Source organism: Cupressus sempervirens, chromosome 2 (genome assembly GCF_028749045.1).
Source record: "Cupressus sempervirens isolate cs-2001-9-10 chromosome 2, ASM2874904v1, whole genome shotgun sequence".
NCBI lineage: Eukaryota > Viridiplantae > Streptophyta > Pinopsida > Cupressales > Cupressaceae > Cupressus > Cupressus sempervirens.
In genome coordinates this window covers 697,289,760-697,303,605 of record NC_143119.1, presented here as the reverse complement: position 1 = coordinate 697,303,605, position 13,846 = coordinate 697,289,760, and positions in this window count along the sequence as shown.

The window sequence follows — 13,846 nt, the reverse complement described above, 5'->3', positions numbered from 1 at the left end:
ATTTTCTTTTCCTCCACTTTATTAATTAGTGCAAGCACTATTTATAGCATAGTTTATTATTTGAATTAATAAGAATATTAAAGCTCATTATTTAAATGCAACTCTAATCTAATAATTATTAATTAAATAATCATAATAAAAAATATTTAATATTTAATCTTTTAATGTTTTAATTCTATTTTTATTCAACTTCTTAAATTAGACTTTCTAAATTTAAACCTCTAAATTTAGACTTCTAATTTTAGACTTTTTATTTAAAGCGTAAATTTAATTAGTTTTTAAATAATCAAATATTCACAGATTTTAATATTTTCTTTTTAATCAAATAATATTTATTACTCAACTAATAATATTATTTAGGGTTTATTATTAAAATAAAACTCCAAAATAATTATTATTAAATTATTCTGAGTTCAAGGCAAGTCTACTTCTCTGAAGTCCAAGATCGGCTTTTTTGGGCTCCAGCTAAGGATGGTAATTATTCAATGAAAGAGGGGTACAAAATTTTGCAGCAAAACAATTTGAATAAATCTACTTCCAGAGCTTTTTCATTTTGTTGGAATTTGGTAGTTCTTCCTAAAGCAGATTGTTTCTCATGGTTGGTGCTAAAAGACAGGCTTTTAACTAGTGATAGATTGAATAGACTACAACTTGCTATGCCATTTAAATGTGTTCTTTGTGGGGAACAAGATGAAACTCTGGATCATTTTTTTGTTACATGTTCATTTTCTTACCAATGCTAGTGCTTTATTTTGAGTACGCTTAAGTATTGTACTCCCTTGCCAAATAATCTCTGGGATCTCTTTCAAGCCTGGCCAGTTCTCTACCAAAAATCATTGTTTGCAAACCTCTGGAAATGTATCCCAGCCTTGGTAGTTTGGGCTATTTGGTGGGAAATAAATAAGTACATTTTTAGAAAGGAATTCCTTCCATTAGAAATTGTTTTGAATGGTATTGAAAGATCTATCTCGGAAGTGACTAATTCCATCTTGAAAATGATTAAATTTAATATGATTGTGACCCATTGGGATTCTCAAATCGTTCAAGAATGGAAATTTTTATTTATTCCTAATGGGTGGAAAATAAGTCCTTCACCAACACATATCTTACCTTGCAAGAACATTTGGAGACCCCCCGCATGGGGTTTTTGGAAACTAAATTTTGATGGAGCCTCTAGAGGAAATCCAGGTCCTTAGGGTTTAGGGGCATGTATTAGAAATTCTTTTGGAGAGGTTATAGTGATCATAGTATCCCCTTTGCCTATTGACACAAATAACATTGCTGAGGCTCACACCTTGTTGGCTAGGCTTTTATTAATTAAGAAAGGCTGTTTCAATAGACTACATGTAGAAGGGGACTCATAAGTTATTATTGATGCTTGTATACAAAAGAGCATTATTTCTTGGAAACTCAAATATGTATTGAATCAAATTTGGAGACTCCTTGATGAATGTTCGGATGTTTGCATTTTGCATATTTATCGAGAAGGGAATAAAGTTGCAAATTTTTTATCAAATTTGGGTTGTGATGGGGTTAATGTTTCTACTTTTCACTCTACCTTTTATTAAGCAACATAAGGCTTTAAAAAATCTTATTCATGATGACATGGAAGCTTCTACTAGTAGTAATGTTTAAAGTTTCGAGCTTAGCAGGTAAAATTAGAATGTTGAGGTAAATTCCAAGTACTGAGTTGAGCCAGTTTATTAAGATGCCAAGCAAAGTTCTTCAGGTGCCGAGTGTTCAGGCAGCAGGCTGTTTCAAAATTGTTGAGTCAATGGGAGAGTTTATTAAGATGTCGAGAAAAGTTTGAGCAACATAATGCTTTAAAAAATCTTATTCATAATGGCATGGAAGCTTCTACTAGTAGTAATGTTTAAAGTGTCAAGCTTAGCAAGTAAAATTTGAATGTTGAGGTAAATCCCAAGTGTTGCATCGAGAAAAGTTCTTTAGGTGCCAAGTGTTCAGGTAGCAAGTGTCGATTTCTTTAGGTTCCGAGTGTTCAAGCAGTAGGTAATGAGTTTTTTAGGTGCCGAGTGTTTCAGAATTGCCAAGTTTATAGGAGATTTTCAGGTGCCATGTAGGCATTAAGGTAATCAGTGCCGAGAAACTGAGCCTTAAATCAAATGCCACACTTATTAGTTATTATTGTTGTCGAGGTAACTTCCAAATGCTGAGTTGAGCCAGTTTATTAAGATGCCAAACAAAATTGCTTTGGTGTCGAGTTATTTAGGTAGCAAGTAATGAGTTCTTCAAGTACCGAGTGTTTCAAAATTGTTGAGTTAATAGGAGATTTTCAGGTTCTAAGTAGGCATAAAGATAATGCTTAGTACTAAGTGTTGAGTAACTGAGTCCTAAATTGGAAGCCAAGTTATTTAAGGTGTTGAATATATCAGGTGCCGAGTTCTGTAGTAGAAAGGAGTGCTTAGGCTTGTTAGGTTGGTCAAGTGTCGAGTTGATTAAGCTATTCTCTAGTGTTGAGTAAAGTAGAGGAGGTTGTCAGGTGTCGAGTTGCCCTGTCATTTTCAAGTGAATTTAATGCCGCATATTTTTCTTAAGTGCATTTATAATGACATGACTTCTAAAGTATATTTTCTATGCTCCAAATCTTTTATTCCCTGACGATATTCAATTTTGAAGTCTTGTTTTCTGATTGCTCCATGTGAATAAATCTGAGTCATTAAGGAGTATCATCTTTAGTACCATTTCCAAGCATGATAAGGACAAAATTGGTGACAGTCTACATGGAAAATAACAAGTTGCACTATGATTATTTTTTGAAGTTTCCTATATGTATCTTTCATTGCACACTTTCACAAACATCCTGCAAATGTTTAATTAGGAAAATTTATGTTGTGAGCTAAGATTGTGCTTCAAGATGAATTGTGGGTGGGATATGTTAGAATTCTTTAGAATAACTGAGAGGAAGGGTGAATTAGTTATTCAAGTTCCAAATGCCCTAATAATACTTTTTCACAAATTATAGTGAATCCATAAACTTTTCATCCATCCAAGCTTAAATCAATCATCCTTAGCAAATTACAATAAATCAACATGCAGAGATAAAACATGCAAGATCAACACATGACACAATGATTTACGTGGAAACCCGATTTGGGAAAAACCACCAGTAACATGCTACTTTATTTTCACTCTTCTAAAGTGATGCCCTATTAAAGGCTTACAACACACTGTTAAATGTGACCTTGTTAGAGGATTTCACCATACTATTAGGAATGGGCCTAGTCAAAGGACTTTAGAACATTCACTTGGAATGTCACCCTATTAAAGGATTCACAACATGGCTATTAAACCAACCTAAGTCCATAGGATTTAAACTATCTATTACAATTGATAGAGAGTAGCAATAATGACTTTTTGATCTGATACAACTTAGACCATATCTTGCAGATTTCAGATCACACTTCAGTACAATCCTTTTTCTTGGCTTTAATCACTTCAGCTCTGACAACTTGTCATCTCAAGCTTCGTCTCCTTAAGTCTTCTTACTCATCATACCAATGCAATCATATCTATGGTCATCTGTTGAAGCAGAGTAACTGTGCTTTCTTACTCCTTAGCACCTCCTTCAGCACTTTATGCTTTCATCCTTGACCTCTTCTCTCTTTGCTTTGTAACCTTATGACTCCCTAAATAGAAATCTGGATTGCCTTTGCTACTCGATTCTCCCTCTCCAACTTTAGGGTTTCAAATGGATTAGGTAAGATACAATGTATCTACCCCATATCTTGCTCTTTTCTAGAAACTTCATCTAGAGTCCAATTGTATTCTTCAAAAACATTCTACATGGTGTTCTATGCCACCAGCTCATCACTCTTGTCTTCTATTTGATTCACAAAATTCAAGATAACAACCTTGTCAGCTTGAATCTTCGATCTTTGAAATAATGCAACAACTCGGCACTATTGGTTTACGGATGCTCGGCATCTTTGTGTTACTTGGCACTTGTATTTTCTCGGCACCTGATCTTCACTCAACATTTGATCTTTACTCGGCATCTAATCTGTACTTGGCACTTGACATTCACTCGGCACTTGTTGTCTTGACTTGGCACTTGAAGATCACTCGGCATCTGAAGTTGAACTTGCTTGGCTTCAACTAGAAATCTATTCGGCACTAACTTGCTCGCTTGACTTTCTCTCTCTAATGAACTTAGTTAGGCTTTACAAATGAATTAGCTAAAACCTTACATCTTTGATATGTTTCAGTATGCCCATTCTCTGTGTCTTAGAGTATGTCATCAATACACCTTTTCATCAATGGCTTAGCTGATCCTTGTACTTCATTACAACATCATAACTTCAACCTTTCTCTAGGTGTTTTAATTACATCTTATTGATTGCCTCCTCCTTGTCAATCAACTAATTGATAGTATTTGGATCACTAAAATAATTATCATTCCTACAAGTAGCAAGTTTGACATCAATGACAAAACAATGATTGAGAACATTCTTTACTAGTTCCATTACTTTTTATATATGATCTCTTCAATCATTTCCAACAATCTCCCTCATGATCTTTTCAATCAGTTTCAACAATCTCCCTCTTTGGCATTGATGGAAAACCAAACTGATCAATTGATCAACTTAGTTACCACCAAGATTGCATATGTTATCTTGACTTTGCATCATTTATATCTCCCTCTTTCATATATATCTCCCTCTTGCTTTGTACTGATCAGTTTTCTGCATATTTCTCCCACTTTGACATAAATGCCAAAGATGTAGCATCTTTATCATGAAAAAAATAAGCTTTGGCTCTATTTTTTTTTTTTTTTTCTGTCACCATGCTTATGACTAATTTGGAGTTTCTGCTCCTGTTGTCATCCTCTGCATCATTCTTCTGATATTTCAATGATTTTTTCCTGTTGATGCAAGGCAGCTACCTTATTGCTTTAAACTACTTGAGTTAGGGGTATTACCCCCAACTTGCCTCTAAGATATTCATAAGCATCCTTGGGCAATGGTTTGGTGAAGATATCTGTAGTTTGTTCCTTTGTGTGAATGTACTCCAACTTCACTTGTTTGTCTTCTACCAATTCTCTGACATAGTGATACTTGATTGCAATATGCTTAGTTTTTGCATGCATTACTAGATTTTTGGATATTTTTATAGCACTTTTGTTATCACAATACAATATCACAGGTTTGGTTACCTCTTCTTTCATACCTTTCAATAGATGTGTGACCCACACAATGTTTGTGCAATTGACTGTTGTTGCCACATATTTCGATTCTTCAGTGGACTGGGATGTGCATGTTTGTTTCTTGTTGGTCCAAGTTACTAGCCTTTTACCTAAAAATAATGCACCTCCACTTGTGCTTTTTCTATCATCAATGTTGCCTCCCCAATCTGCATCTATATATGCATTGAGTTCAAACTTCTCATTCTTTTTGTAATATAGACCAAAGTTATTAGTTCATTTGAGATACCTCATTATTCTTTTTACTACTATGAGATGATTTTCTTTGGGATTAGCAAATAATCTAGCCACTATTCCAACTGCTAATGCTATGTCTGGTCTGTAATGTACAACATATTGTAGTTTTCCAATCATGGATCTGTACATTGTTTGATTGACTTCAGTTGATTCATCATTTTTGGATAGCTTATTTCCTATTGCCATTGGTGTGCTGACTGGTTTGGACTCTTCCAATCCAAATGTTTTAAGTATCTCCTTGATGTACTTTGATTGTGTCACAAATATACCATGTTTTATTTGATGTACTTGCAATCCAACAAAAAATTGATCTCTCCAAACATAGACATCTCAAACTCATGTTTCATTTTGTCAGCAAAGCCTTTGCAAAGCACTTCCTTTCCTCCAAAAACTATGTTATCCAAAAAGATATCAGATACAATAATATCCTTACCTTCTTTTGATTTGATGTATATGTTGTTGTTATTATCAGTTCTTTCAAATCCTATTTGCACTAGATACTTGTGAAGTCTCTCATACCATGCTCTGGGTGCTTGTTTCAGACCATAGAGTGCTTTATGTAATTTACAAACCATATCCCTATTGTTCTCATCAACAAATCCCTTTGGTTTTTCAATATAGACTTCTTCTTCTAGTATACCATTTAAAAAAGCAAACTTTACATCCATCTGATAGACTTTAAAACCTTTATATGTAGCATATGCAAGTAAAGTTCTTACTCCTTCCATTCTTGCAACAGGAGCAAATGTTTCCCCATAGTCTAATCCTTCTTTTGAGCATAACCCTTGTATACTAGTCTAGCTTTGTTTCTATTAATCTCACCATTCTCATCTAGCTTGTTTCTAAATAGCCACTTGGTGCTAATCACATTCTTGTCAACTGGTCTAGGAACCAAACTCTAGGTTTTGTTCTTCTTTATTTTATCAATCTCTTCTTCCATAGCTTTATACCATTCATCATCTTGTAATGCACCATATACTGTATTAGGTTCAAATTTGTTGATCAGACATGATTCATGTCTTAGTTTTTTTCCTTGTCATTGGTCTTGCATCTTTGTCACCAATTACCTGTTCAGCAAGGTGATGTCTTTTTACATATTTGGATAATCTTGGTTCTGTCCTTGTTTGCATGTTTAATCTTTCAGATTTAGGGTCACTATGCACTTCATTGTTAGGTTGTTCTTCATCTATTTCATGTGTACTAACTTCAGGATCAGATTGTGCATTTTCTTCATTCTATAACTTGGCTTCTGAATGTAACTCGGCATTCACTAGTTGTGACTCGGCTGAAACTGAAATTTGTTGTTGAATTTTAATTTGATTGATAGCATCCTCGTCAACAGGCATTCCTTCATAAGAATACACAAAGGTTCTATATTCGTTCATTCTAGTTCTTTAGCTTGAACTTCTGTATGCTCATCAAAAGTTACATTTGCACTTTCCACAATTTTGTTAGTGTTAGTATTCAAACACTTATATGCTTTACTTCTAGTGGAGTAACCAAGGAATATACCTTCATCACTTTTTGCATCAAATTTCCCATTTCTAGCATCTTTAAGGATAAAGCATTTACAACCAAATACTTTGAAATGTTTTACATTGGGTGAGTGGCCATACCATAATTCAAAAGGTGTTTTATTTGTGCCTTTCTTGACTTGTACTCGGTTCAGTGTATGAACAACTACACTTACAGCTTCTCTCTAGTATTTTAGAGCAACAGTCTTGTCCATCATTAATGTTTTGGCACAGTCAATCACAGATCTATTTCTTCTCTTAGCAATTCCATTCTGTGGGGGAGTTCTAGGAGCTGACATTTGTCTTTTGATTCCTTTTTCATTACAAAATATCTCGAATTCATTTGATGTTAATTCACCACCTTCTGATCTCAGGCATTTCAAACTCTTTCTTGTTTCCTTTTCAACTCTAGCCACATACCACTTAAACATTTGAAAAGCATCAGATTTTTGTTTTAGGAACATAACAGTCATCATCCTGAAATAGTCATCAAAAAAAAACATTATGTATTTATCTCCTTTGTAGCTTTGTACTTCCATTGGACCACATAAGTCAATATGAACTAACTCAAGTACTTCTTTAGATGTATAGTTCTTACTTTTGAAACTAGACTTTGTCATCTTTCCTAGCTGACATTGTTTGCACATGATATTGTTAGGTTTTTTTAATTTAGGTAAACCTCTGACTTTCTTCATTTTACTGATATTGACCAGATTGTCGAAGTTGACATGACATAGCCTTCTATACCATAACCACTCATCATCAAATTTTGCAACAAAACAAGAAACATCATCCATATTAAGGTAAAACAGATTACTTCTTGTTTGATCTCCTTTTCCTATCAAATTTCCATTAGTACCATAGATTTTTGTAGTTTTGTTTCCAAATTCTACTTTGCATCCTACATTGCCTAACTATGAGACACTCAGCAAATTGTAGTTTAATCCTTCAACATAGTATGAATTATCACATGAAATTTGTTCTGTAAGCTTAATGGAGCCTTTTCCTTTTATTTGACATGGAGCATCATTACCAAATCTAACACTATTTCCATCATACAGAGTAAAGTTAACAAACTTTACTTTTGTCTCCTGTCATGTGATGTGAGCATCCACTATCTATGATCCACCTGTCATTTTTGTTCATACATGTTACCAGTGTTGTAGGTTCATCTTCATCAGACTAGTCCTTCATGGCTACATAAACAACTTCATCATCATTATCATTAGAATTCTCTTCAGTAATATAACACTTCTTGCCTTTGTCTTTGTAATCTTTCTTATCATCTTCTCTTCTATATTTATATTTGTTGCTGTCCTTGTAATCCTTTTTCTGTGTACACCTTGCAGCAATATGTCCTACTTCATTGCAATTGAAACAAATGATAGGCATCTTACCTTTGAATTTTCCTTTGCCTCTGTGAAATCTTCTAGCTAGCAATGCTTCCAATTGTTCCACATCTTCCTCATCAGTGCTACTATCATTGGATATATATTTCATTATTTTTCTTTTCTTTGATTTCACTTGTTCAGCATCTTTCAGTGATAGCTTGGCCTTGAAAGCAGATTCAACATTCTCAGATCTATAGTTGTCGAAGTTAGATAACTCAAATGCAGTGAGTCTACCCACTATTCCTTCAAAACTTAGATTGTTTCTTGGTACACATCTTAGTTCTTGTATTGCTGATACTCTAATAGCATAGATAGGGAGCAAGGTTCTTAAGAACTTACTATTAATAGTATCTTCATCCAATTGACCACTCAAACATCTTATTGCACTTACCACTTCCTTTATGCTTGTGCCATATTGAGCAGCATTCTCATTTTCCTCCATTTTCATATCATCAAACTTTCCTCTGAGGCTTTCTCTTTTAGCTCTTTGGACATTTTGATATCCTCCATAGATGTCCGATAGGGCTTTCCACATCTTGAATGCAGTGTCACATCCTTTGATATCATCAAATTCAGCATAGTTGAGTGCAGAAGCAATCTCCAACATTGTCTGATTGTGTTCCTATTTGTTTTTCAAATCTTCTACAGCAAGAGTACCAGTTGGATCAACATGCACATAATCTCCTATGGATCCAAGATGTAGCTTCATCAAATTTTTCCATGCAACAAAGTTGTCTTTGTTGAGCTTGGGCACTTCTCTCTTAGGCATTCTGATCTTTTCTGCTTCTAGTCCCTTTAAATTGAATCAACAGTTTAGCTCTGATACCAATTGTTAGAATTATTTAGAATAACTGAGAGGGGGGGTGAATTAGTTATTCAAGGTCCAAATGCCCTAATAGTACTTTTTTAGAAATTATAGTGAATCCATAAACTTTTCATCCATCCAAGCTTAAATCAATCATCCTTAGTAAATTACAGTAAATCAACATGCAAAGATAAAGCATGCAAGATCAACACATGACACAATGATTTACGTGAAAACCCAATTTGGGAAAAACTATTAGTAACATGCTACTTGATTTTCACTCTTCTAAAGTGATGCCCTGTTAAAGGCTTACAACACACTATTAAATGTGACCTTGTTAGAGGATTTCACCATATTGTTAGGAATGGGCCTGGTCAAAGGACTTTAGAACATTCACTTGGAATGTCACCCTGTTAAAGGATTCACAACATGGCTATTAAACCAACCTAAGTCCATAGGATTTAAACTATCTGTTACAATTGCTAGAGAGTAACAATAATGACTTTTTGATCTAATAATACTTACAACATATCTTGCAGATTTCATATCACACTTCAGTTCAGTCCTTTTGCTTGGCTTTAATCACTTCAGCTCTGACAGCTTGTCATCTCAAGCTTCGTCTCTTTAAGTCTTCTTACTCATCATACCAATGCAACCATATCTATGGTCATCTATTGAAGCAGAGTAACTGTGCTTTCTTACTCCTTAGCACCTCCTTCAACACTTTATGCTTTCATGCTTGACCTCTTCTCTCTTTGCTTCGTAACCTTATGACTCTTTAAATAGAAATCTAGATTGCCTTTGCCGCTCAATTCTCCCTCTCCAACTTTAGGGTTTCAAATGGATTAGGTAAGATACAATGTATCTACCCCATATCTTGCTCTTTTCTAGAAACTTTGTCTAGAGTCCAATTGTATTCTTCAAAAATGTTCTACATGGTGTTCTGTGCCACCAGCTCATCACTCTTGTCTTCTATTTGATTCATAGAATTCAAGATAACAACCTTGTCAGCTTGAATCTTTGATCTTTGAAATAATGCAGCAATTCGGCACTATTGGTTTACTAATGCTCAGCATCTCTGTGTTACTCAACACTTGTATTTGCTCAGCACCTGATCTTCGCTCGGCATCTGATCTTTACTCAGCATCTGATCTTTACTCGGCATCTGACATTCACTCGGCACTTGTTTTCTTGACTCGGCACTTGAACATCACTTGACATCTGAAGTTGAACTTGCTCGGCCTCAACTAGGAATCTATTCGGCACTAACTTGCTCGCTTGGGGCTCTCTCTCTAATGAACTTAGTTAGGCTTTACAAATGACTTAGCTAAAACCTTACATCTTTGATATGTTTCAATGTGCCCATTCTCTATGTCTTAGAGTACGTCGTCAATACACCTTTTCATCAATGGCTTAGCTGATCCTTGTACTTCATTACAACATCATAACTTCAACTTTTCTTTAGGTGTTTTAGTTACATCTTATTGATTGCCTCCTTGTCAATCAACCAATTGATAGTATTTGGATCAATAAAGCAATTGTCATTCCTGGAAGTAGCAAGTTTGACATCAATGACAAAACAATGATTGAGAACATTCTTTACCAGTTCCATTACTTTTTATATATTATCTCTTCAGTCATTTCCAACAATCTCCCTCATGATCTTTTCAATCAGTTCCAACAGGATATTGCTTTGGCTTGCAAAATGTGTCATAAACAACATCATCTCATCATACCAAAAAAATTCATATCTGGTTATCGTCGGCATTAGAGGAATCTATGTTACCCAATCATGTTACGGATGAGGTGGTGAACCAAATGTTCATAATGCCTTCAAAAATGATCAATAGCCATTCAGCATATCATTGGTGAAGAGCTTCTTTATCCATTGGCACATGTGTTTTTCTATCCTTCTCAAGTCATTTCTATATTTCTATCCAATGCCATGGATTTCTTGCAATCTCCGGATAGGCTTCAAGCCTTGGCCCGAAAGGTAATCCTGCCACATTTCTTAGTGGATAATAAATTGAATATGGCTATGCAAAAGTATGATTTGTGGAGTGGTATGGCTTTAGTTGGTGGTCTATTTTCACATTTTCAACTTCTACAAAAACATGAATTTTATGTTGTTTTTGAGGCTATGAAGAAATCTATAGATACTTGCAGTTTTATTTATTTGAAGCATACTCTGCCATCTGATCCAAGATTAATGGGTGTGCAATTGGTGGAAAGAATTAAGTTAGTGGGCCTGGCCATGATTGAATTGCAAAATAATTCTAATGTTTCAAAATCCATACAGCCGAATGCACCGTCAGAAAATTTACAACCAATTGAATAGAGTTTTTAGGATTCAATTGGTGCGATTAACTCTGATTGGATTGGAGATAGTTCAGAATTTTGATTTGTCTTGGGAATTCTTTTGGGTGGACTTGGTTTTTTTCTAGTCATGGTATGGTATTTGTTTGGGCATGACTGAAAGGCAGTGTTTCTAAAGGTCCATTTCAAGTTATGTCATCATCATTTGGTGTTATCTCTTGTATGTTGCAGCTTTATGTCTATGTACTTCATGCCAAAGCTATTGTATCTCAATTTTGTAGAAGTTTACATTTAATTATCTTTAGGGGTACACTGATGGTTGATAACCCTTTGTAATTTCTTGCTATTAATATCTAGATATATGTAAACATTAAGGATGATGTTGGGTTTTCTTCATTGATTCTTTCCCAGTTGACCTCGTTGAATCAGATTAATAAATAGTATAGTGGCTAGCCACTTTTGCCTAAAAAAATTATTATTATTAATAAATTAAATAAATATAAATACATCAAAATTAAAACTTTAATTAAATCTTTCGAATTTAATTCTTTTAGTTAATTAATTTCTTAATTATTTAAATTTGATTAAATATTGAATTTTCTTTATAAATTTTTTATTAAATTATCTTTTAATTTGATTCAATTATAACAAAAAATCACAACAAACTCATAAAAACTAAATACGATAACTCAACTGAAAGTCAAAGGACAAAATCAAACTCTGAGGTCAAAATCACGAATTCACATCACTTGATGAATTTGGAAAGGTGAAACTAACTCAGATACTTATTCTATTTTTTAGGAAAATTGGCTTAGGTTAGGATTTGGACTCAAGAGTTATCTCCCCACTTATACCATTGAAATATTGTGATAGGGTACGCTCATCCTCGCAATTCAAGGAAGTCAATACCTAATACGTACAATCTGCATAAAATCCACACATGTACAAACATAATATTCTAAACTAAATAGGCAATGGTAGGAAGTGGTGAATCATGTAGATCCCAACTAGGAGGTGACTACAACTCCCTTCCTCAACCACATTAGAAATGTCAAACATAAAGAAAACATACACACCCACCATACACATGCAAGTATCTGGTAAGTATCCATAGAAACTACATAGAAATCATTCATCTAACTAACATCATTAAATAACTAAATGTCACTAAATGAACATATATATCATCATCAAAACAATCATGAAATAATTGAAATAACTAGTACTAAAGTAACTCAACACATATATTAACTGAACATGAAATATGATTAATCAATTCTAGTAACCCAACACTACTAAACAAAAAATGAATTCAAAAAAACTAGCCTAAAAGAATTTGATAATACAATCAGAAAAGTCAAGTAGGGGTAGGCATTACACAACATATGTAAAGCTTGGATAGGGTTGTTTTGGATCGTGTCCTTGATGTCACACTATGGCACCTCTTTTGAGGCTTAAAATAGTCCACTTTTATAAAGAAACTACTTTGGTGTAGGATCACCTGAGGATTGCCTAGGCAATCTAAGTTTTCATATTTTTGTTGTGTAAGTGTGAGGGTTACGTAATTTTGGATGTGTTGGATATAAGGTTATGTTGACCATAGTAGGAGTGCAATGGAGATTTTGTTCATAGGGTCTCAAGGCCTTTCACTAGGTACAATTAGGGGATAGTAAGTTTTAAAGCCCTTTGATTGGAACAAGGCATAATAATGACATCATCATGAGGTCAATGGGTTCTAGGAAGTGTTAGGGTGAGTTTTTTACAATAGTTAAGGTTTTTGGTTAAGCTTGAGAAGATAGGAAGGTCATTTGACCAAATTGGTGAAAAGTTGCAAAAAATTGTTAGTATTATAGAGTGGCATTAGGGATTCCAAATAGAGTAAAATAACAAAAAAAATGTATTGTAGCCTAATTTGGATCTTCCATGCTAGCTGGAGGCACAACTACTACTGAATCAATGCTGGTATGAGGCACAACCTATATGGTAAGCGATAAAATGTTATAATTGTAGAGTAGGCATTAGGGATTTCTATCACACACACAAGTGATCCAAATTAAGATCACAAGAGGGCTTCAACTAAAAATCTACATACACACCTCTAGCATCTGTTGTGTTTGACCCCATCTTTGACACTCAAGACTTCTAACAAAATGAAATGGGAAAGGATTTTCTCAAGTCTCAAAGAGTGTTGTAATAGGTAAAAGATAAATAACACATGTTAATAAACCAAATTGTTGATAATGACTATAAAATTGAAAAGAAAACATGTACTCATTTATAAATGAAATTATTTAATATGTATATAGAAAAAATGCATACTATAACCTAAAATTTATGAGAAGGAAAATATGAAATTTTACCT